The following is a 26,558-nucleotide window of genomic DNA, read 5'->3' on the forward strand; positions in this document are numbered from 1 at the left end:
CGGTATCTTGTGTTGGACTTCTCTTCAGATTGGATACATGAAATGTATCGTGAACTAAATGGAGTTCAGCAGGTAAGTCCAGCTTGTATGCTACGGTCCCAATTCTTTCCAAAACTCTGAAAGGACCAATGTAGCGCGGATTCAACTTCCCACACTTTCCAAAGCGTGCCACACCCTTCCAGGGTGATACCTTTAGCAAAACCATATCGCCTACCTCAAACTCTAGAGGTTTCCTGCTTCGATCCGCGTAGGCTTTCTGCCGGTCACGAGCCGCACTGATGCGATCTCGTATCTGTGCAATCTTATCTGTGGTTTCCTGGACTACATCAGGACCAACCAACTGTCTATCACCGGCGTCAGACCAACAGAGCGGTGACCTGCACTTGCGCCCATACAAAGCTTCGAATGGCGCGGCACCAATACTGGTATGGTAGCTGTTGTTGTATGAAAACTCAACCAGAGGCAAATGCTTATCCCAGCTACCTCCCAAATCCATAACACACGCTCTCAGCATGTCCCCCAACGTCTGAATCGTCCGCTCGCTTTGACCGTCGGTCTGCGGGTGAAACGCGGTGCTCATATTCAACTTCGAGCCAAAAACTTCTTGGAAGGATTGCCATATCCTTGATACGAACCTTCCGTCTCTATCGGAAATGATTGAGAGAGGTACTTGACGTGATGTCGTGGTCACGCAAATTTAATCCCAATAACAACTATGTAAATAGTGGCAAGTGGGTATCGAACATAGGGAGTTATGGAAAATGTGCTATTTGCGATGCTTCTCTAAGTTAACTAAATTAAACTAATTGCAAGAAAAATAAAATTCACGAGTTGTTTGGATTTGATTGGTTTTAAAAACTAAGATTACTTAACTAATTTGCAAAATGAAAATTTGAGGTTGTAAACAATTTGGAAATAAACGGCTATCTTTAGTATCCGGTTTGCTTCAACTTTTGTGTTAGCATTCACTAGAAAGAACTACATAGACATAGTTCATGTATAATCGATTGCAGTGATGAAAGGGGACGAAGTACTCAGATTCCGAGAACGTGAGGTTATCACCCGATGATCAATCAACCCTTACCCAAACCTAACTATACCCATGATATCTCGATTGCCAACGGCACCAAGAACGTATGGTTTCTAATTAGTTCCACATAAGAATCAACAAGTTACTAACAAGCAATTATACACCATAACAATCAATTCAAACGAAGAGGAATTGTTATTCTAGAAATATAGATAAAGACACAAAAGTTTACCACAACCTTCAACATAAGATAACCATTCAAGTATCTAGCCACTCATGGCTTTAGCTAACATCACGATAAAATGAAAAGATAATAGTGTTCACAATGTTCACCAACAAAAACTAATAGGAGCTAGATGATTTTAGTGAAAGATAGTTCAAGAGATATGTTTCTTAGCTCCCAAATGCTCCTTATATCCTCTCCAACTCGTTTTTCCCAAGTAATAACCGAAAACACATGATTAGGCATCATAACTCTCCATAAAATGGCCAATAAATGCGGATGTTACAAACTTGGATCAGTCGGAGCCGTAAGCTACGGCCCCCTGCCGTAGCTTACGGCAGTCAACAAGTCCCAAGTCATCAGCATGTTGCCGTAAGCTACGGCACATCGCCGTAACTTACGGTGATCATCAAACTTTACGGTGCTTGTTTCCTGTCTTACGGTAGGACTTTTTGACATGTTATGGGTGCCGTAAGCTACGGCCTGGTGGCGTAGCTTACGGCGCTGAGTGATCTTTTACTCTTATTTTCTTCATTTTCCTTGGTTCCCACACATCTTGATCAAGCCAGCTTCTAGCATCCGTTCAAGCTTCCTAAAACCCGCATTTTGCACACTTTAACACCTGCATCATTACCATCTTGTGATTACCTAATTCACGCAAATAACCGGATAACATGTAGAATGTGCGTTATGTTAAGCCTTTTAAGGGTTGTCCTACGGACCACCCGTCACATCCCCACACTTACCCGTTGCTTGTCCCAAGCAACCACTTCAAAAACTATTTTTAACCATAAGCGACCAATCGTGCAAACCAAACCGAAGTGCCGTCCTTTTACTAGCTTTTTATCAAAGCACAAGACACACCCCTCACAAGACTCTCAGTGACAAGAAAAATTAGCAATTTATGCTAAACCACTCAATGCGTATATGTGTGTGTGCGACAATAAGCTTGTATGAAAATCAAGTTGCCTCCTAACCAATATCTAACATGCTTTTGAATCAAAGGAACTTACGGGTTGTAACGGGGCTAGGTGCAAGGGTAGGAAAAGGAATATATATGTGGTAGCGAAAGACTTAACCGGTCTTTTATTACATAACGAAATAAACAAACAAACAACTTAAACTTATATACAAGACAACTCAACATCACTTTTTTTTTTCTTTTTCATTGTTTTTTTTTTTCATTTTTTTTTTTAAACATTCAACATAACATTGAACGTATTTACACACTACTAAAATAACTACTAACACTATAAGACCGGGTCAAGTCGGGTAAATTTTTAGGAAACTAGCTAAGGGGTAACAAATGATAGGCTTTAGGCACAAAATTGGGCAACTAAATGTCCAAACCCCCGCCCCTCTCGCAACCATGCTCATATATATAATTAATGAGGTCCAACCCCCCAAATCCCACACTCGCACTCACCTAGACGAGGCATCCTAGAAGTCCCTTATCATCTTCAAAAGCATGTTGACTCTAAGATTTAACAAGTATTCACACACAAGTTCTATTAACACACAACACACACCGCCACTCAAACAATGAAATATCAATATCAATCATGCGTGGCTCAATTCTCACCAAGAAAAGATTAGAAATGGGTGTCGGTGTGTCAAATGGAACAATATCAAGTGTTCAAATTTTTACACTTTCGCTTGGATTTGCAAAAATTTTTGAATTTCTCAAAAATTTCCCCCATCCCCACACTTGGGATACATTGTCCCAATGTATGGTTTTGAGGGAAAGATCGCTTTCAACAAGAACATCCCCAATTGCTTATATTCTCAAACCCATTTTTTTTTTCTTTTTTTTTTCTTTTTTTTTTTTTAAAGACACCACCAACTCTCACAACCCAACAACGTATTAACACAAACACCACCCAACCTCCCAACCGCAACATAAACATAAACACATAGACATATATACCAAAATGTACAAAGGAGCGAAATACGACCTGGCTAGTAATACTTCGGCTGTGGAGGCCCAAAGATGGATGTCATCATATCCGTCCATTCACTAAAACCAAATGCTCCACCGCTACTACTGCTTCCTTGATCACTGCTTGGATTTGCTTGTTGATAACTCATGGCATGCGGGTCCACCCACTGAGAATGGTGCAATGGCGGGGTAGGGTATGACACACTACCATCATATGGTGGCAATGTGGTGTAGTCCACAATGGGTGGATCCCCTACAACTGGCTGCCCCGCATGCCATTGGTCATGCATGCGTCTTTGACGATCATCCAAGTAACGGTTGTTTGTGTCTTCTTCACGGGCATATCTATGAGCACGGTTCCATTGCTCATTTCTATCGTAACTTCTTTTAATAGCCCTTTCCACATTCCTTGGCAATTTTCCGCCGCATGACCTATTTCATTACACAATGCACAAACATCATAAATTTTATTAGAAGTTTGTATGTTACCATCATCAACCGCATGCACTTGTGTTCGGGTAACGGCCGGTCGTGCTCTCCTTGAAGCTTGAGCCTTTCTCTTTGAGGTGATCGCCATTTGTTCCAAAAATTCCCAATCCTCATGCTCATAGTTTGTGCCAAATGTCCCATTTGTAATGGACATCAAATCTCGTGCATCTTCGGCACACAACCCTTCATGAAAGGCGTTCATTAACTCCCAAAGCTCAATCCCATGGTGTGGACAATTTTTAATCATCATGTTCAAACGCTCGAAAGCTTCATGGAACATTTCGCCTTGTTGTTGTTGAAAGCTCCTCAACCCTTTTCTCGCATCATTGGTCTTTTGGGCGGTATAAAATTCGTCTAAGAATGTTTGTTGCATCTCCGCCCAAGTATAAATAGATGCCGAAGGCAAAGTGTAGAACCACTTCTTTGCCTTGTCCTCCAAAGAAAATTGAAATAGTACCAACTTGATATCATCGGCCGAAAATCCTTGACTCCCAAGAGTATTGCAAATTGAGTCATACGCCTCCAAATGGAAATAAGGCTCCTCCGTTGCTAACCCCTTGTATTTCAGCAAACTTTGTAAAGAATTGGTTCTTACTTCAAAAGTTCTTCCTTGGTTGTTATGAGGGATAACCACCGGTGAAGGATTGTGCGTTATCACCAGTCTAAAATGCGCTTCAATTCCCCTTGCATTTTCCCTAAGATGCCTCCTTGGCACACCGAATCGACCTCGTGGACGAACTTGACCCATTGGTCTTTGCATGGGCCCTTGTGGTACCATTGGTTGTTGAATTGGCCTTTGAATTTGCGGTTGCACCTGTTGTGGTCGAACTTGTTGCAAAGGAACCGGACGTTGCAATTGCGGCCCTTGTGGCCTTGGCCTAATATGTTGAGGTAGGAGTTGTTGTTGTTGCACCCCACCAACATTTGGAATCACTTGTACTTGGCCTTGCGTATAACCGTACTCCCCTTGCTCTCCATCACCCCCATAACCATACCCTTCTTCATCAAAACCCTCAAACTCCTCATAGCCTTCATCATACCCATCTCCTTGAATTCCCGATGATTGCCCAAATGGAATAGTCGAGTATTGGAAACCCGATTGATTCGGTGGTCGATACGGTGTAGCATGGACAATAGACGAAATTGGTGCCATAGTATGACTCGAATATGACGAACCCGCACCCGGAAAAAAATGGGATAATGGTGGTATAGTAGTGGAAGGGTTAAATGTGACAGTTGGTTCTTCTTGGGTAGTAATGGGCTGTGTGGTGTTGGTTGATGTAACATTTTGAAGTATGGTGGGTTCGGTAGTATTTGGTGGAATAGTAGTATTAGGTGAAGGTTGAGTGGATGTTGGTATGAATGATGAGGTGAATTCACCCGTAGTGGGTGGTGGTGGTGGTGGATCCATGTATCGAATTGGTGTAACTGGTGTTGTTGGTGAACTATTGATTGTATTTTCCCTTAGCAAAATTCTGTTTGCTCGCAAAGTTCGCTCGATTTCCGGATCAAACGCCAATGGTGATAGCTTGTGAGAGCTCCTAGTACGCATGCACCTGTAAATACCTGCACACTAAACACACCACGCGTAAACCAGAAAAATAACAACTTAAAGCAAAAACAAAATTAACACACGTTGCGCACTACTCCCCGGCAGCGGCGCCAAAATTTGACGTGATGTCGTGGTCACGCAAATTTAATCCCAATAACAACTATGTAAATAGTGGCAAGTGGGTATCGAACACAGGGAGTTGTGGAAAATGTGCTATTTGCGATGCTTCTCTAAGTTAACTAAATTAAACTAATTGCAAGAAAAATAAAATTCACGAGTTGTTTGGATTTGATTGGTTTTAAAAACTAAGATTACTTAACTAATTTGCAAAATGAAAATTTGAGGTTGTAAACAATTTGGAAATAAACGGCTATCTTTAGTATCCGGTTTGCTTCAACTTTTGTGTTAGCATTCACTAGAAAGAACTACATAGACATAGTTCATGTATAATCGATTGCAGTGATGAAAGGGGACGAAGTACTCAGATTCCGAGAACGTGAGGTTATCACCCGATGATCAATCAACCCTTACCCAAACCTAACTATACCCATGATATCTCGATTGCCAACGGCACCAAGAACGTATGGTTTCTAATTAGTTCCACATAAGAATCAACAAGTTACTAACAAGCAATTATACACCATAACAATCAATTCAAACGAAGAGGAATTGTTATTCTAGAAATATAGATAAAGACACAAAAGTTTACCACAACCTTCAACATAAGATAACCATTCAAGTATCTAGCCACTCATGGCTTTAGCTAACATCACGATAAAATGAAAAGATAATAGTGTTCACAATGTTCACCAACAAAAACTAATAGGAGCTAGATGATTTTAGTGAAAGATAGTTCAAGAGATATGTTTCTTAGCTCCCAAATGCTCCTTATATCCTCTCCAACTCGTTTTTCCCAAGTAATAACCGAAAACACATGATTAGGCATCATAACTCTCCATAAAATGGCCAATAAATGCGGATGTTACAAACTTGGATCAGTCGGAGCCGTAAGCTACGGCCCCCTGCCGTAGCTTACGGCAGTCAACAAGTCCCAAGTCATCAGCATGTTGCCGTAAGCTACGGCACATCGCCGTAACTTACGGTGATCATCAAACTTTATGGTGCTTGTTTCCTGTCTTACGGTAGGACTTTTTGACATGTTATGGGTGCCGTAAGCTACGGCCTGGTGGCGTAGCTTACGGCGCTGAGTGATCTTTTACTCTTATTTTCTTCATTTTCCTTGGTTCCCACACATCTTGATCAAGCCAGCTTCTAGCATCCATTCAAGCTTCCTAAAACCCGCATTTTGCACACTTTAACACCTGCATCATTACCATCTTGTGATTACCTAATTCACGCAAATAACCGGATAACATGTAGAATGTGCGTTACGTTAAGCCTTTTAAGGGTTGTCCTACGGACCACCCGTCAGTACTCCATGGCGTGTAACCATCTCTCTCATGTATATTTCGGCCAATTTACTCGTATTATCCTTTTCTCGGATAGGTAAGAAGTGTGCTGACTTCGTTAATCGGTCCACTATCACCCAAATGGTGTCATGGCCTCTTGGCGTTCTTGGCAATTTCGTAATAAAATCCATGGAGATTTGTTCCCACTTCCACTTGGGAATTTCCGGTTGTTGTAGAAGTCCTGAAGGCTTCTGGTATTCCGCTTTAACCTTAGCGCAAGTTAAACATTTGCTCACATAAACAGCAACATCGCCTTTCATCCTAGGCCACCAATAATAATCCTTAAGATCTTGGTACATCTTATCCGCTCCAGGATGGATAGAGTACCGCGACTTGTGAGCTTCATCGAAAATAACCTTCCTTAAACCTCCAAACAAAGGAACCCAAATCCTTTTCTCAAAACACAACGTTCCTTCCTTGTTTGGTACCAATAACTTCTCCATCCCACGGAGATACTCTTCTTCAAGATTTCTCTCCTTGAGAGCTTCTTTCTGCGCGGCACGAATGCGCAGAGGAAAATCGGTTCGTATAACCATTTCCAAAGCCCTAACCCTTATGGGCTTGATCCTCTCTTTTCGACTTAGGGCATCGGCGACCACATTCGCCTTCCCTGGATGATAGTTTATCTCGCAGTCGTAATCATTCAACAGCTCTACCCATCGTCTTTGTCTCATATTCAACTCCTTCTGGTTGAATATGTGCTGGAGGCTCTTGTGATCTGTGAAGATTGTGCACTTCGTACCATAAAGGTAGTGTCTCCAGATCTTTAATGCAAAAACCACTGCGCCAAGCTCTAAATCATGTGTGGTATAGTTCTTTTCATCTACCTTCAACTGGCGTGACGCTTAGGCAATAACCTTTTGGCGTTGCATCAACACACAACCCAATCCTTGACGCGATGCGTCGCAGTATACCACAAAATCATCTGTACCTTCCGGTAGGGCTAAGATTGGCACGTTGCAAAGCTTATCTTTCAATATCTGAAATGCTTCTTCCTGTTTGATTCCCCAATCAAACTTCTTGTCTTTCTGCGTGAGGAGCGTCAATGGTTGAGCGATCTTTGAAAAATTCTCAATGAATCTTCGGTAATAGCCAGCCAAACCCAAGAATTGCCGAATCTCGATTGGCGTCTTTGGCGTTTCCCAATCCTTGATCGCCTCGATCTTGGTTGGATCCACGTGGATTCCATCTCCATTTACCACGTGTCAAAGGAATTGCACTTCTCGTAGCCAAAACTCGCACTTAGAGAACTTGGCATACAACTGTTCCTTCTTTAGCAGCTCAAGAATGGCTCTTAAATGCTGCTCGTGCTCAGCCTTCGTCTTTGAATAAATCAAAATATCATCGATGAATATAATCACGAACTTATCCAAGTACGGCTTACAAACTCGATTCATTAGATCCATGAATACTGCAGGTGCGTTTGTCAACCCAAACGGCATAACCAGAAACTCGTAGTGCCCATAGCGAGTTCTGAAAGCTGTCTTTGGGATACTCTCCTCTTGTATCCTTAACTGATGGTATCCAGATCGCAAGTCGATCTTTGAGTAAAAGCTTGAAGCTTGCAGTTGATCAAACAGATCATCAATTCTTGGCAGAGGGTATCTATTCTTGATCGTCAGCTTGTTCAGCTACCGGTAGATGATGTTTATTTGAAAATCGTCATCCTTCTTTTTGACGAGTAGTAATGGGGTTACCCCAAAAGGGAATTTTGGTCTGTTATCTTCCTTCTCTATCCACTGCTAAAACTTCTCTGTCAATCCTTGCATCTCCGAAAATGTAAGTCGCTACGATGCATTGACTACGGGTGCAGTGCCTGGAATTAAATTGACGCGGGATTCGACTAACCGTTGAGGAGACGATTCCGGCAAGTCTTCGAGGAAGACTTCGGGGTATTCTCCAATCACAGGGATATCTTCGGGTTTTGGTTCTTCGGCTTCTTTTTCCACGACATGAGCCAAGAATGCAACACATCCTATGTGCGAAAATTTTTGTGTCTTCCTTGCCTGATAATCCGTAGGAGCGTATCCTGCTCCATGAATCACAATCATTTCTCCGTTCGTCATCGGGGTGTGGATGACAATCTCCGCTGGGTTGTTCGACAACCAGTCCATCCCAATTATCACATCGAAACTTCCGTCAGGCTTGTTCTATCGAGAACTGGGTATCTAGGTTACTTACTACTAAAACAACTATATTTTCTGAAGCTAAAATTTGACAATACTGTCAAATAGAGCGTAACATTGACTATTATGAGACGTACCGATATCCACGCTTGGATTCTATTCCCGCTATTGAGCTTTCATCCACGTGCCTGAGTGTTCTTAGGGCAATACTTCCTGAAATGCCCCACATTACCGCAATTAAAACATGCTTGGCCACAGCCTTGATCGTCACCACCCCTGCCTTGATAGTTGTCGTCGTCGTTATTTCCTCCGCGATTTCCGTTACCATCTTGTCCTCTATTTCCATGTTCAGTACCTTGCCGACACGTTTCCTTGACATATCCCACCTTGCCACAGTTACCACATTTTCCATATCTACACCGCCCGTTATGGTGACGTCGACAGTTGTCGCATTTTGGTAGGATACCCGTGTACTCTTTTCTCTTTTTGGCCTTGTCGTCGCTACTCGACTGGGTACCCTGTTTGAAATTCGCCAACTTCCTCTTGTTATCCCCAGATGACTCTACATGAGTCTCCTTCTTCTCCTCAGAGGCTGAAAATTTGTTCATCCTGATTGCCTCTTCCGTCAGGGCTACACTTAGATTGATGGCCTCAGAGATTGTTGCAGGCTTTGATGCCGTTACCATGCTCATGATTTGGGGTGCCAATCCCCAAATGAAACGCTCAATCCTATTAAACTCCGGATCTACCATGTAAGGAACGATACGCGATAGAACTTGGAACTTCTCCACATACTCAGCTATTTTTGGACCTTCCATCTTCAAGTTCCAGAACTCAGTTTCTACCTTCTGGCTTTCTGTTCTCGAACAGTACTTTTTATGCATTAGCTCTTTCAGCTCGTCCCATGATAGAGCATACGCAGCAGCCTCGCCCATTGTCTGAACCTGAAGTTTCCACCATGACAGAGCCCCATCTCGGAACAGCCCGGAAATGTACGTGACCTGATCTCTTGGGGCGCATTTGCTCGCACGCAAAACAGTGTCCGTCTTCTCAATCCAGCGTACGAAGGCTACGGCACCCCCAGTGCCGTCGAAATATAGGGGCTGGCAGCCTAAGAACTGCTTGTAGGTGCAGCCGTTGGGTGGGTTATTTCCTGAGGTACCTCCGTTGCGCTCGGAGTGATGGGCCTCGTATTGTGCGATGACTGCAGCAATGATTCCCTGAAGTTCCGCCTCGTTGGTGGGTATGCATACATCCCGTCTTGGAGGCATCTTCGAAATGATGATCGTATGGGTCAGGTCATAGTAAGTAAAGTGTACGTAAGTATACAACAATATCAACACATAACATCTCATGTTATAAATAAATCAATCACATAACATCTCATGTCATAGAACATAAACAATAGATCACTGCGATTGCATTGCCACAAATCGAGACCAGAATTGTAAGGTTTACAGGTACCCAACTGTATCATATAACATCAATGACTTAGTAGGTGACGGCCCTAGGCAAGTCGTGCGATCGCTGGACATGTTCAGGAATCTCTGGTTCGTCCATTTTCAAATTCCAGGACTCCATCTCAAGTTTCTGTTATTCCAGTCTTAGAACCATATTTTTCCTTAATCATTTCCTTGAGCTCGTACCAGCTCAGTGCATAAGCAGCATCTGTACCAAGGGTCTGAATCTGAAGATCCTATCATGAGAGTGTGCCATCTAGAAATGACCCCGAGGTAAAGGTAACACTCTGTTGGGGTGAACAGTTAGTCATTCTTAGAATGGAGTCAATCTTTTCGGACCAACGAACAAATGCAATGGCGCTTACTGTTTCGTCGAAGTTCAAAGGCTTGCAGTTCAGGAACTGCTTATAGGTGCGGTCAGTTGGGGGGGTTATTTCCAGTAGTGCCATCGCTGTGCTTAGAGCGGAGTGCTTCATGTCATGCATTTGCCTGTGAGATGCGTTTTTGCAGCTCGGCTTCTATCCTTGGCAACATACTGGTGTTTGTGTCACGCCTGGGTGGCATTCTCTTCTGCCGAAATGGCATGAAGTGGGTTAGACAACTTTCCAATTGTCTATGAGATACATAGCACCATAAGCCATGATGTACTCACCCAATTTTACACGTAAATATACTCAATGTATGGGTGGGGAAATAAATTTCTGAGCCTTCACATAGGCTTGCCAATTTGGCTTATTGCTTGAAATAGAATGAACTCGAGGCTTCATCGTCTTGGTCATTCGTGTTCGAGTTATTTCCTGCTACATTGGTTTTCATTAGCTTGACCCGCAGAGTCCACCAGGATTTCTGTGCACTACAAGTTGTTATTACGTGGGCCCCCGTAATAATAAATTATCTTGCACAGTTACCCCACATTTTCTCTCGTCCAAGCAGATGATCAACCAAGGAGCAACAGCAGGTGCATTGGCATGAATAGAGTCATGCTCCAATGCGGGGTCAAGAGCAACGCCTGGCTCAGGGCCACGGCTAGCTCCAGACCAACGAACTCCATCTCAAAAATCAGCTGGATCAACCATCACAGGGGGGTTGCAGGATCCTCCCAGGGCTGGTCTAAGTGTATGAACTCAAGGTCATGGTCTGGATCAAAACCAGGTGGAAGAACAAGATCACCCTCAATACTGTGATCAAACTCAAAGCTGTGTGCGGGAACCGGTGCAGCTGATGATGCCGTATCAGGGTCGGCGTCGTGTGAATGGTGCTGCACTCCCTGTATATGCGAAAATGCGGATGTCAGAAACTCAAATGAGTCTGGGACATGGGAATGGGCATGAGTTTCCCCCGCAGGAGCGTCCGCAAGCAGTAGGCTAATACCAGCAGCAATAGGGCCTCGCCCTCGAATGGGTCCTCCTCTAGTAGATCGTTATCGTCGACAGAGGCCATGTCAGGGGGGGGGGCATATCAACAACATGATAAGCGGCAAGGGGCACAGGAGCAGGGATCACCGCAAGTGGCACATTCCCAACAAGATGGCCATCAGTAGGCTCTGCTACGACTTCAGGCAGCGCAAAGGGCTGAATGTCGTCATTGTCTGTGCCGGTAGTATCGGAAATGTGCACCTCGTGCTTCGATGAACTATGTCGTCTGATGCTATGGCCAAGGGATTCGTAGTGTCCATCTTTCTTGTACATGATGAAAGCATGACGTTTGTAACAAAAACACATATACGTATAACAATCAATCACATCAACATATAAACATGTTAGTCAGTAATAAGCAATCAAAAAAATCTCCTAGTCCCACTAGCCTCCCAGCCTCCCAGACTGATATTCCTAGTCCCACTAGCCAAATTCCTCCCAGCCTCCAAGGCTGCTCTATCATCTACCTCGACCTCCTAGATCGAGCCTCGGCCTCCATGACCGAGCCTCAGCCTCCATGACTGAGCCTACTCTTCCTAGTCTCACTAGCCATCTACCTCGATCTCTAAGATCGAGCCTCGGCCTCCAAGACCGAGCCTCAGCCTCCAAGACTGAGCCTAAAAACAATACACACCTACCTCGATCTCTAAGATCGAGCCTCGGCCTCCAAAACCGAGCCTAAAAATAAATAAAATGTGCTTAACATTTGTTTATAAAAAGGTTTTGGATCTGGACTTAAGTGGTATGCAGTAAAAATGTTTTCGTGAGAGCCCTAGTGATCATAGTCTAGACTCGAGAAGGAATCCTAGTTCGCTATGATCAGAGCTCTGATACCAAGCTGTCACACCCTGGCTTTGCGGAAGCGTGGTTAATTTGGTGTGACTTCTTAATACCATAGCTTAACCATAACAAAGCTATATGAAATAAAATCATGCAAGATCATCCATTTAATTAGGTTTTTAAAAACCAAATACAACAACATTGCCTTAACAAACACAAACATCAACATGACATAAACACAGTTTAAGGACTGTGACTTGTCCAGGAAAGAGTCACATTCCCCAAAGCCGGATGACCTCGTGACTAGTGCAGCGGGAAAACGTGTCATACCGCGCCAGATCCTTTAATTCCCTGAAATACATGTAAGTTGAAAAATCAACAAAAATGTTGAGCGAGTTCATGCATTTAGTATGTGCGCGCGAATAAACCTTTATAATCATTGTAAGTGTGAATATTTTGTAAACTCTGGTATGAAAGCAAATAAGGAAACATATCAGTTAATGTGTAACCACATGGTCCAACCTGCGGGCGCATGGGAGGGGATAGGACAAGGTCACCACATGGTCCAACCTGCGGGCGCATGGGTGGTGTTACGACAAGGTCACCACATGGTCCAACCTGCGGGCGCATGGGTGGTGTTAAGACAAGGTCACCACATGGTCCAACCTTAGGGCGCATGGGTGGGGTTTTGTTGTGCTCAAATAGGCCCATCACTTGTGTCCCTCGTGTTGGTGCACTTGTGTCTGTACTTTGTCTGTATTTTGTAATGTATAAAACGATGTCTTTTGTCTGTTGTGTTTACGTCTTTTGTTATGTTTGTTTATGTGTTGGAATGTATGTTTGACCAAGTCAACCATCCTCCTGGTTTGACTTGGCCAAACAGTCAACACTTAGTGTGAAAGATTGTTATGTTTCGAAGGATGTCATCGAAGGATGTTATGTATCCTTCGATGACCTCGAAAGACATCTTTCGATGGATACTTATGGACCTCGAAGGATATATCATCCTTCGAGGTATGTATGGATCCTTCGGAGTCTTTCGATGGATATTCTGGTCGATAGATGATCCTTCGACCAGAACTCCTTATCCTTCGTGCATGTCAACTGTTATGGGTATATATATCCCATGTAGGTTTCACTTCACAGTCAGTCATTGCAAGTCATTCGGAGATATTGTGAGAGCATTGTGAGTGAACCAAGGTCTTGTAAGAGAGCATTTCAGTTTGGTCAAGGGCTGTAACCGTGTCCACTGAAATACAAGAGAAAACTTTGATATATTGCTTGTCTACTCTTTCTCTTGTTACTTTGCTTTCATCTAAACTACGGTTTGCACTCTAGCTTGGATTCCGCACTTGCTAGTGTGTTAAACATAACAAGGAATAGGTTTATCCTCAACCTCCGAGGGACCTACAAGTGGTATCAGAGCCGTGGCTCTTTTCCTTGTTAAAACCGAGTTTGTGCAAGACTTTGGAAGTGTTTGGACAAAAACTCACTTGGTTTAGCACCCGTTTTTAGTGTGTTTCCTGTCTTTCTAACCTTAAAAACGTGTTCTAAACTAACCGGGTGTGTTACGGGAAGGTTTGGGTAACTTAAAATCTTGTTCTAAGAGGTTTGCTATTTTCCGGCCAATACTCCGGCTAAACTCCGGTGCTTGGTTGTGGATAAGAAGCTTCCTTTTTGGGCAATTTTTCAAAGTCAAATCTGAAGTTGGTGAAAAGTTGGTTGCAGAACATCCCTTCTGCCGAAAGTTGGTTCACCAACCACATCAACCTGTCACCAACCTGTCACCTTTCTATCAGTGTGTCAGACCTGTCCGAAAGATACCTTTCGAACTCGAAAGATCATCTTTCGATCAAGGAGGTTCGACAGATAACTATCCTTCGAACATCTTTCGAAGTCAGTGAGTTGTCTTTCGAGCCAAGGAATCTTTTCGAAAGATAAATCGTTCGAGTTACTGTTTCCCTTCGAAAGATAAGGATCCTTCGTGTAGGAGAATCTTTCGAAGTTATTGTTCGAAACTCAACAGTGATCCTTCGAACACTGTTGATCCTTCAAACAAGTGTCATCTTTCGAGTATCTTTCGAGTCCTATTTGTTTAAGATTAACAGTTTGTGATTTTCAGGTCTTTCGATCCTTGATCCTTCGGCTGTTTGTTATCCTTAAATTTTTAACATAGTTTGTGAAAATCAATTTTTCTAAATCTATTTTCACTTAATATATTAATTTTTATAAAATGGGAACAAATGGTCAGTGGGATCCATCTGCGTGGACTACAACAACTTTGACTCCACAGTCATCATCTACGCAATCATCAGCTACACAATCTGCGCCAGAGTTCAACAAAACTGCATGGATGCAGGCTATTGCCCCACCTCAAGCTGCAATGATAACTGCAAATCAATGGGCATTGGTCACAAATCAAAGCAGCAGCATTCAAGCAATGATGCAGAACGATAGTGAAACTGGTACAAGCACAAAACCGCCAAAACTAAATCACATCAATGATTGGGGATGGTGGAAAGAAAGGCTGAGAACTTATGTTCAGGGGCAAGGTCAAGATCTGTGGATGTGTTTCTTTACTCCATTTGAAAACGAGTTGGAAGTTGCAGGATCGAATCCAGAAACTTACAGCATAATGTCTGATGATGATAAGAAGAAATTTGAGTTGGAAAAGAAAGCATTCATGATTCTCACGCAAGCTCTTCACAGAGACATATACCACCAGTTCGTTTACTGTACAACTACTAAAAGCTTGTGGGATATGCTCACATTACGGTGTGAAGGAAACGCTCAATCAAGGAAGATCAAGCAAGAGCTGCTGAAGAAAGAGTTTGAAGGTTTCACGTGTATGGAGAACGAGGGTTTGGCAGAATTATCTACAAGATTCCATCATCTGTTGAGTGAAATGTTTGCCTTCAGAGTCACTGCCACTCCACAAGAAATGGTGAAGAGATTTGCTGATGGCTTACCAGCAAAATGGAGCGGTTATCTTGAGATTCTCAAAGAAAACGGTGTTCTGGACACAATCACCGTTTATGAGCTAATTCAGAAATTGGAGAACAAAGATGTAGAAGAAAAGCTAAAGGCAAAAAGAACAATAACTCCTCAGAATCCAGAGATGTATTTTGGGATTGCAGGTGGCATTAGTGGAGAAAAGCCAGCCTCTCAGCATGCTAAGCTTCAAACAGCTTTCATCTCTAACACCGGACCTTCCACAACGAATCAGTTTGATCCTTCAGCATACACGATGATGTATTCAAGACCAGATTCTTCTTCTCAACAACAACAACAACAACAGACAGCTCAACAATTCACACCACCGCCTTTCTTGGATCCAAACAGAGCTCAACAGCAACAACCACAACAGCAAGGATTTTATGGAAGTTCTTCAAGCTTTCAAGCTACTTCCAATCCGAACACTGTCAGATTGGACACTTCAAACTTTTCAAAAGTCAGTGTCGAGATAGCCAAGGAGCATATGGAGATGTTGAACACCTTGGTTAGTGCTTACTGTGGGTTGGTTGCAGGTCAGATTGGAAATATCAATCTAACCAACGAAGATTACCAGCAAGTTGATAAAGAAGAGTTTGAGATGATGGATATAAAATGGGCTCTTGCTAGTGCTATTCGAAGAGCAAAGGAATTTATGGAGAGAACGGGGAGAACCAACTTGGAAAGCAACAACAACACCAAGTATGGTTTTGATAAGAATGCTGTCACCTGCTTCAACTGTGGTGAAAAGGGTCACTTCAAGCGGGAATGTCAGAAGCCACCTAAGCAAGGCAATCAGAATCCTTTCAGGAATCAGAGACAGCCTCAGCAGCAACAGAACAATTCTGACAGACAAATAGTTCCCGTGGGAGGAAATACATCTGGATCCACAAACTCTAATCCCCACAGAGGATTAGTTGTTCAAGCTGATGAGATTTGCAACTGGAATCTTCAGCTTGGTGAAGGAGGAAATGGTGGAACAGCATGTTATGCCAAGGTGGTTGAAAAGGTTATAGAACCCGTGTCTGCTGGTGAATCTTCAGAAGATGAAGATAGCTCGGGTTACAGTGGAAGTATGGATGGGGAATCACTTGATGCTGGTGATTTATCAAGTGATGCTTTAGATTTGGAGGTTGATGAGCTCTTGGCTGACGCTGAAGCATTATGTAAGAGGAGATCTATTCTTTGCCAGAAATCTGCTGGAACTTCCGAGAAGCTTTCTCAATTTTTCTCTGAAGACGGATCTTTTTCTTTTCATACAGCCTTTATGGCTCATGTTGAAGGACAAACCTCTCAGGTATGTGATTCTGACTCTAATTCTGCTTCTGTTGAATGTGCTAAATGTTTAGAATATGCAGAAAAGGAAAGTCTGTTTGAAATCACACACAAACACAATCAAGAATTGATTGTTGATCTTTCTAAAGCAACTGAAGCTAACTTGTTTTTAACCAGAAATGAAAAAGAGTTTAAAGCAACAATTGCATCATTAAAACACCATGTTTCTGAATTACAAAAGGCTGTTTTGAGAAAACAACATGCTAACAATAATCTAATTGACACAATTGAAAAACAAATGGTAGAGTTAGCGACAGCTCGATGCGAATGTGAGACAATTAAGCAGAAATTGGAAAGCTATTCCAATTCCCGCTATGTTTTGGATCACATTATTGATGTTCAAAGGAAAAAGGGGGATGCAAAATGTATTGGTTACAAATCATGCCCTCCCCCGATGAATCACAATTATTCCAAATTGCCTAATGACGAGGATATGCCCCGTTTTGAACCTACTGTGCCACTCGGTCTAGATGACTTTGCAGCAGGCCTCGGGTTCACAACTGGTACATCATCCTCGGGTCAATCAGAATCTGAAACTGAGAATGTGACAAATTCATCATGTGTTAAGGAACAGAGTCCTCCCATTATTGAGGATGCTGATTCTTCGGATGATGAATCTGAAGAAATTGTGAAACAACAGTCTAACTCGGTTACAACAGATATTCCTATCGAGAATCACATTCTGTGTGATCCACCAGTGAAACCGAGTAAGATTGTAATGTCAAAAGCAATGGAATCCCTTGTAGTTAGCTCTGAAGGGAATAACATGTTGTATACGCTCAAAGGAGATAGCAAAATCTACTCTGACAAAGATTTTCCAATTAAAAATGTAAATCAAGATTTAATTGAGCAAATTTTTGAAAGATGTACTGATAAGTTTTTGGGGAACAAAGGTGGAAAAGTAACAGTTACTCAATGTAATCCAATTCCGTGTGAACAAATTAGAAAACAATACGGAAACCAAAAACTACCAGTTGAGCGAAAACAACAAGTCAATTCAGGAAAGGGTAAGGGCCAGGTACAGGGAAAGAAGGCTCAAAACAAGAATGCTCAAGCACCAAAAATTCAACAGCCGAAGACTGAACAACCAAAGGTTCAACAACCCAAAGTTGAGCAGTCTAAGGCTCCTCAACCTAAGGCTGCACAACCTAAAATTCAACAATCTAAGGTTGAGCAACCTAAGGTTCAAAGGGTGCAAAACAAAAGAGCTCCAGCTAAGAAAAGAGAACAGAAAGTGAACTTTGTTGGATCCAAGGGTACGGACAAACTTGAAACATTTCAAAATAAATCTAACATTGATTTTGTAAAACAAGTTAGAATTTTAAAATGAAATGATCAGAACAATTATACCCAACACACCAATGGATGTGACTTAGGTCCAAGCACATCTAGATCACAAAGTTCAGTGTCTGGTTCTCCGTCTGGTCATCAACATGTTTCTCCGAGGTTTGTAGAGCGGAGAATGTGTTTTGAATGTGGCACAGTTGGGCACATTGTAAGATACTGCCCATACCTGCAAAAGTTGAAAGGAAAAACGAGTGCTCCCCAAGAAACCAATTACCAGAAACAACCGGTTTCCCCGAAACAAGACCCACGTGTCTTGAAAGAAAGGGAAAAGAAGTTAAAACAAAAGAACCAAAAGGTAATTGAGAAGGCCTTAAAATCAGAGGTCAAAGAAGAAAAACCTGTACAAGCTAAATCTACAACTGTAAAACCAGTAAATGCAAAAACAATTAATACAAATACTGGTAAAGGACAACAAGCTTGGAAACAAAAACAGGTAATTCAGTCAGGGGGAGCACCAGAGGTTCTATTTCCTAATCATCAAGTGATTGAAATCACTTTCCTTGATGATCAAGGACGACCCAAGTCCACAAAGGCTTGGGTCCCCCTCTTAAACTGATATGTTAGTTGCATGTGCAGGCGGCTCCAGGAGGAACTATTAATAGTCTTTGGATTGTCGATAGTGGGGCTTCCAGGCACATGACAGGCGACTATCGTCTTCTTTTCGATGTGCGAAGTATAAGAGGAGGATATGTTGCGTTTGCTGGAGACAAAGGAGGGTATATCACCGGCGAGGGAATGATCTCAAATGGAATTGTGAGTTTCGACAAAATCAATTATGTGCAACAGTTGGATCACAATCTCCTGAGTGTTTCTCAAATCTGCGACAAGAAGTTCACCGTGCATTTTGATGATGCCGGTTGTTATGTGCTGAAGCCAGGATTCAAGATTCCCGCTGAATGGATTCTCTTATCAGCACCAAGAGTTAATGATTTGTATGTCCTTGATATGAGCCAAGCAATAACTCAGTCAAAACAAGTTACTTGCTTTATTTCAAAAGCCACTGAAAAGGAGACGATCTCTTGGCACAGACGGATGGGACATATTCACCTCAGAAAAATGAATCACCTTGTCAAAAACAATTTGGTGAGAGGTGTCAATGTGAAGAACTTTCAACTTCAAGATGTCTGTGTGTCGTGTCAGAAAGGGAAGCAGATCAAGAAATCACATCCATTGAAGAAGGTTAACACTGTCAACATGCCACTTGAACGCCTGCATATGGACCTTTTTGGCCCTGTCAAACACAAGAGTGTGCATGGGGAAGTTTTCTGCTTGGTAGTTACTGATGACTATTCAAGATTCTCATGGGTTGACTTCATGGTCCACAAGAGCGAGACTCCAGAAATTCAGAAGAATTTGATCACCTTGTTGGAAAATCTGTATAATCTAAAGGTGAGGCGAATTCGAAGCGACAATGGTACCGAGTTCAAAAACAGGGTTATGGATGAATTTTGCACTGCAAAAGGAATCCTTCATGAATACAGCTCTCGGTACACGCCACAATAAAACGGAGTCGCTGAAAGAAAGAACAGAACCTTAATTGAGACTGCAAGAACCATGTTGGTTGAGTCTCAGCTTCCAGTTCGATTCTAGACTGAAGCTGTTGCCTCGGCTTGCTACACGTTAAACAGGGTTCTCACAGTGAAAAGACATGGAAAAACGTGCTTCGAACTCCTACACAAGAAGACTCCTGACTTGGAATATCTAGAACCTTTTGGTGCACCATGTACCATGATTGAGCCTGACGGGAAGTTTGGTGCCAAAGCTATCGAAGGTTACTTCCTTGGGTATGCTACTCCTAATCTGCGAGTATGGAACCTGACTACCAAAAGGATTGAAGAATGGGGTGAAGTAAGAGTTCAAAGATATTCTAATCCTCCGAAGCCTTCTGGAGATCCATGGATGTTCGATTATGATGGTCTTTTCGACTCATTTAATCTGCCGACATTTGATGATGACAATGCAATTGCTCAAATGTTGTCTGAAAGCGAGAATGCGACTGGCTCTCAGTTAGCTCGTCCAATCATTGTTGACTCACAAGCATCTTCTTCTGTCAACAATCTCGCTTCAAATGAGGTGTTTAATGATGCTGTCGATTACAATTTGTCATCGGAAGATGAGGAGTATGTTGATGCAAATGATGGTGAAGCACTGCGTCCGGTTCAAGGTACTTCAGAAGCAACGGATCCAGTGTCTGCGCCAATTATCCAAGAAGAAAATGCATCATCCTCTACAACTCACCAGCTTCAGAATGATATCGGAAATTTAAATATCAATAACTTGAGGTCAAATGTTGAAGTTCCTCCAGTTTCTGAAACCCGAATTCATAACATTCATCCTCAGCAGAATATTATAGGTGATGTTCTCAGTGGTGTAAGGACAAGGAATCAAATCAGAAATAACGAAAATGCTGGCTTGTATGCTGAGATACGAGAATCGGGACAACAAAATGATTGGTCTTTCGCCTGCTATGTTAGCCAAGAAGAGCCTAGATCTTGGAAGGAGGCATTGAAAGATGATTCTTGGGTGGAAGCCATGCAAGAAGAACTTCAGCAGTTCGAGAAGTTGGGTGTATGGAAATTGGTTGATAGGCCCGACAACTACAAAAAGATCGGAACTCGCTGGGTGTTTAAGTGCAAAAAGGACGACCGTGGGATTGTTGTCCGAAACAAAGCAAGGTTAGTTGTTCAAGGCTTCAGTCAGATTGAAGGTATTGACTACAATGAAGTGTATGCACCTGTTGCTCGTCTGGAGGCTATTAGAATCTTTCTAGCCTACGCATCCTTTAAGAAATTCAAGGTGTACCAGATGGATGTTAAAAGTGCTTTTCTACACGGAGTAGTCGAAGAGGAAGTATACGTCGAGCAACCACCGGGGTTTGAAGATCCATTACATCCTGACAGGGTTTTACTACTTAACAAGGCATTATATGGTCTTCATCAAGCACCTCGGGCGTGGTATGAGACACTGTCTACCTACCTACTGAACAATGGGTTTAGACGGGGTTTGATCGATTGTACCCTCTTCATCAAAGAAAAAGGTGAAGATCTTCTGTTGGTACAAGTGTATGTCGATGACATTATCTTTGGTTCTACCGATGATAAGTTATGCAAGGAATTTGAAAAGGTGATGCAAGATCGATTCGAGATGAGTGCGATGGGTGAAATGACGTTCTTCTTGGGTTTACAAGTTAATCTGTCCGAATCTGGAATTTTTATCCATCAAACCAAGTACGTCGGAGACATCTTGAGCCGGTTCCAGATGTCCGATTCGAAGCCAATTTCTACTCCTCTTCCGCAGAATCACGGGATTACTCCGGATGAAGAAGGGGATGCTGTGGACTCTTCACTTTATCGTGCTATGATTGGATCCTTAATGTATCTCACCGCATCAAGACCCGACATTATGTATCCAACTTGTCTTCTCGCTAGGTACCAAGCGAATCCGAAGGTCTCTCACTATGCTGCTGTCAAAAGGATTTTTCGTTATCTGAAGAGTTACCCTGACACCGGGTTATGGTACCCTAAGGATGATAACTTCGATCTCAAAGCTTTCAGTGATTCTGATTTCGGCGGCTGCAAGAAAGATGGAAAATCAACTACAGCAGGATGTCAGTTCTTAGGCAATCGTCTAGTCACTTGGCAATGCAAGAAGCAGACATGTGTGGCTACGTCTACATGTGAAGCAGAATACATTGTTGCGTCTAGTTGCTGCTCCCAGGTTCTATGGATCCAACAACAGATGCGGGACTACGGTTTTGAATTCCTAACTACTCCTATTTATGTTGATAATGAGGCTGCCTTACAGATCACTAGAAATCCTGTACAGCACTCAAAAACGAAGCACATCGATATTAAATATCACTTCATACGTGATTACTTTGAAAAGAGACTTATCGATGTGGTTCACATTCATACCGATCACCAACGTGCCGACCTTTTTACCAAAGCATTTGATAAATCAAGATTTGATTATTTACTTTTGGTAAACGGCATTAAGGTGAAGCAAGAGTAACCGACATCAGGAAATCGTTTTTGTAAATATTTTTCTAAAAACCAAAAATCCAAAAATATTTTTATTTTACTTTATTTTTGAATTTTAGGGGGAGAAAGTTTCAAGAAAAATACAAAAACATTGAAAAACCACAAAAATACAAAAATATGTCTTTAATTTATTTACTTTCTGCATTTTAGGGGGAGAAAATTCAGAAAAACACAAAAACAATAGAAAAACAAAAATGAGTTTCTTGGTAATATAAGAGAAAGTGATATTACATCAGAGGTCGGTTGAAACATGTTTCTAAAAATCAAAAGGAAAAGAAAATGATAAGTAGCTCTACTAATGATGTACCGGTAGACTCACGATCATTTTAAAGTATGTAGGAGATATAAACATAACGAACTGAAAACCGCGTGGGAACCGCTCATTGGCATATGGTCTTGGTACCGAAATTTCGTTTGATAGATTGCCGAGGTTCTGAGATATTCGGGGTTTATGCTGTTTATCATCTGGGTATCATGGTTGTTTCTACAAAAGACAAAGTCTAAGTTCTTCCATGATACCATACATACGTGTACATATTTCATACTGCATTCGACCTCAATAAGTGATAAACAATCACATGTCCATACAAAATAAGTGATAAAATATCACATTTATCCGGGAGTCAAGTTCGTCTCTCTGCTGTACGGAAGTACTGACCTGTTCACGGACTTGCTCCTGTGCCCTCATGCATTGAAACTCAAGTTCCTCATCAATAAGTGATTCTATCACATAGGGCTTGTTTTCAAACTCAAATAAGTGACTTGTTCACATTGTATATATATATATATATATATATATATATATATACGTTAACAACGGATGATAAATGGTATGCTCCCCAGTATGATGAATCTCGTGCATACCTTGATACGGGAATGTGTCGTGAGTGGATGAACACCGGTCGGTAAGTATAAATCATACCTTAAACGTATCTCATTGTATTATGATTACACTTGATTGTTTGAGTTTAAGTGGATAACAATATCGGTAATTGTGATAGAATATTTATCAACTTCTGTAAAAGAATTTTTAAAGGAAATGTGTTTTGACAAAAGACCGCAAGCTGATATGATTCTCTTCGCCAAAAACTCGCAAAAATATTGTTGTGTTTGTATATATTTATTTACTGCTTTATTTTTAAACAGTTTTTGTCGTTTGGTGCATATCAGCACGACATTAGCGGTGATGTCGTTTGATAACATTCAAAGGATTTTAAAATTGTTGCCTTTTATTTTATCAAACCACAAAATCCAAAAAGATTTTCAATTTTATATTATTTTTGATTAACTGATGTTGGTGCTCGATCCGATACCTGACAAGCCGAGATACTTCATAAAACTAACCTTTGCAGAACTTCATAACGGACAACTTTTCAAAATGGTCATTTCTGAAAACCTCCAAAATTTGAAAGGTTTAAATTGGAAATTCCCAAAAATCCAAAGTGTTGGTGGGAAATCTGATCCTTCGAGGAAGCAATGGCCCTCGAAAGATCAGATGGTCAAGAAAGTCAACGAAAGTCAATCATCTCAGTCGAAAGATGATTTGGTCAACGAAGGATTTGACCAATTGATCTTTCGAGTTGACCAGATCCTTTTGAAAGATGGTTTAGATCGAAAGATACCTTTCGAAGGATAACAACAAATATCTGGTATCCTTCGATCCAGATCTTTCAAATATCTGGATCTTTCGAGCCAAATATGGATCTTTCGACCCAAAGGTCATCCTTCGAGACACCTTTACATCTTTCGAATGGTTTTGGGTCCTTCGAGGCGGTTGGACTTTCGAGGTAAGGGTATATAAAGGGTCATCTTCTTCATTTGCCATTATCAGTTTCAAAAGTTCATCACCAAAACCCTCTCATCTTCTCGAAACTCTGCCAAAATTTTTCAAAATCAGTTGAAGTATCAGGATTTTTAAACAACACTCGGTAGGATAATCATGCTTTCACATCAAACATTTAATCAAACAACACTTTATGAAATCTTCAATTGATCATAATTATATTACACTGTATTGTTCTTGTTTTAGGATGAAATGTGTTCATATAATGTGTTAATGTTGATAGAATAGAGTTAAGTTTTTGATGATGATCAGATTATTTGGATGAAACATGTTTTGTTTTGAATCTTGATAACAGAGGTGTTTGGGTTGGGTTAACAAGGGAATGGTTGTGGTTTATGGTTCAAATCAGTGCATGTGTGTTTGTTCGAGTCCGGTTTGGGTCTAAATATTGATGGTTTGAAATGGTGTTGATGTTGTTCTTGTTTGGCATAAAACACACTTGAACTAAAAAACAAATCACCGGAATTAAACTTAAAATCCACCGGAATCTCACCGATGAACAGTTGCCGGTAATCAAAACGAAAGATGATGACTCATCACCTCGATAGATGTGCTGAACAACATCCTTCGAGTTGAGTCTCGAAAGATGTTAGATATCTCGAAGGATCATCCTTCGATTGATCAATCCTTCGAATGATCAAGATATCTTTCAAACTCTTGATTATTCGAAAGATGATCCTTCGATAAGGTTGTCATCTTTCAAGAAAAGTGACATCTTTCGAGCTGACTAACATCCTTCGAACAGATTGTCATCCTTCGTGCCATGTTCAATCCTTCGATGGATAATTGGATCCTTCGAGAGTTCAACACTTAGAATTTTTCCAAGAAATTGAAAATTTTCTAAGTGTGGAATTCTTTGTTGACTGTTTGACTTTTTCTTATTACGTGTCTATGTTTGATGAACAGAAATGGCACCAAAAGTAGCGAAAAAGGAACGGGCCAAGCCAACAAAGAAGGAGATTTCGGAAGTTGAATCTATGTCTGAATCTAGACATAACATGGCTGCGTATTTACAACTGGAAGGCAGTATCAGTCCGGAGTTTACTGGAATCATGGAGTATCTTCATAGGGCGTGTATCAATTATGCTATCACGACACAGCACATTGCCTATCAGTCGCACATCAAGGCGTTTTGGAGTTCAGCTGTGATTGAAACGGTAGAGAATAAGGAAGTGATCAGGGCATCAGTTGCTGAAAAACCCGTGGTTATTACAGAAAACACTATCAGAGAACGTCTACGGCTTGGAGATCAACCGGAAGATCCTACTTCTATAGATTTACAATGTCAGCGGGGGTTACTGATGAGGCTGCGGTACAGCGACGACGTTCTTGCCAATCAGATCAACAAGAAGTATATGCCGCTTCGATACAAGCTCTTGTTGCATATCCTTATTCATTGCCTGAGCAACAAGCGTTCTGGATATGATCTGTCTCCGATCGATTTGACTGGATTGTTTACGGCGCTGATTCTGAATAAGCTGTTCAACATATCTCGCTATATCTTCGACAATCTAAAGGAAAACGCTCGAAGGCCCCTTCCGTCAGCAACACAGCGAACATCCACCAAGTTCTGGTTATATCCCAGGTTTCTGCAGATGATGATAGATGATCAGATTCCTGATCTTCCAAAGGCTGAAGCAGATGTGCTACCTGTGAATCCGATGAATGAGCGTATTCTGCTGATATTCAAGTCTATGGCCGCCTATAAGGAATCGGACCCAATTAGGAAACTTATTGGTCATCTTGATATTCCCGATTACGAGGCACCGCAGAACAACAGATGGCGCCGAGACGCGAGCGATTCTGATAATGAAGAGCCAAAGTTAATCGCTATGGCTGATACGCAGCTCGGGGCTAAACATGGAATCAAAGCAACAAGAAGGTCTGCTGGCAGTTCTAGTGCTGCAGCACGTGTTGAGGTTGATGTAAATGTTGCTGCTGAAGAGGCTCAGGAAATGTCTGTAGATCCTGATGCTCGTGTTGTTACTGGTGGTGATGGTGGTGCTGTAGCTGTTGAAACAGGTGGTAGTACAGGTGGAGATGGTGGTGCTGCTAGTCAGTCTGGTACTGTTGCGACTGACAAGGGTAAAGGCAAGGTAGATCAGCCAAGAAAGCTAGTTGATGAAAGCAGCTCATCTTCTGATGAGGAAGGAGGTTCGGGTGATGGTGGTTCATCGTCTGAGGATGATAATCCTCCTCCTCCAGGGATGAAGAAAGTATTTGATAGTCGTGGGAATCCCCGGTTTAAGCGAATAAAGAAAACAGGTAGAACTGGAGAATCTGACCAGGATGAGGATTATACGCTTACTTCTCCGGGTTTTCTTAAGAAGAGGAAGGCAAAAAGGCAGGATGTTCGTTCATCAAAGAAAGCTGCTGATGACTCCTCTGTTCCTGCTTCTGTTCAGCCTTCATCTGCTCCTGAGCAACAGCTTCCTCCTGTTAGTGATCCACTGACTGAAAAAGAGACGCTGGAGCTAATGTCTTCTCCTCAGAGGTCTTCTGGGACACGCACAGTGACT

General features: G+C 41.9%; 1 non-coding gene across 1 annotated transcript; it reads left to right on the plus strand.

Annotated features, from left to right (window-relative positions):
• The first annotated feature begins 3,899 nt into the window (after positions 1-3,899).
• Positions 3,900-4,005, plus strand: LOC118491024. Its single transcript, XR_004890249.1, has one exon. It is a non-coding gene; the product is annotated as a small nucleolar RNA R71 (small nucleolar RNA).
• Positions 4,006-26,558: the final 22,553 nt, after the last annotated feature.

The sequence above is a fragment of the Helianthus annuus genome, chromosome 3 (assembly GCF_002127325.2).
Source record: "Helianthus annuus cultivar XRQ/B chromosome 3, HanXRQr2.0-SUNRISE, whole genome shotgun sequence".
NCBI lineage: Eukaryota > Viridiplantae > Streptophyta > Magnoliopsida > Asterales > Asteraceae > Helianthus > Helianthus annuus.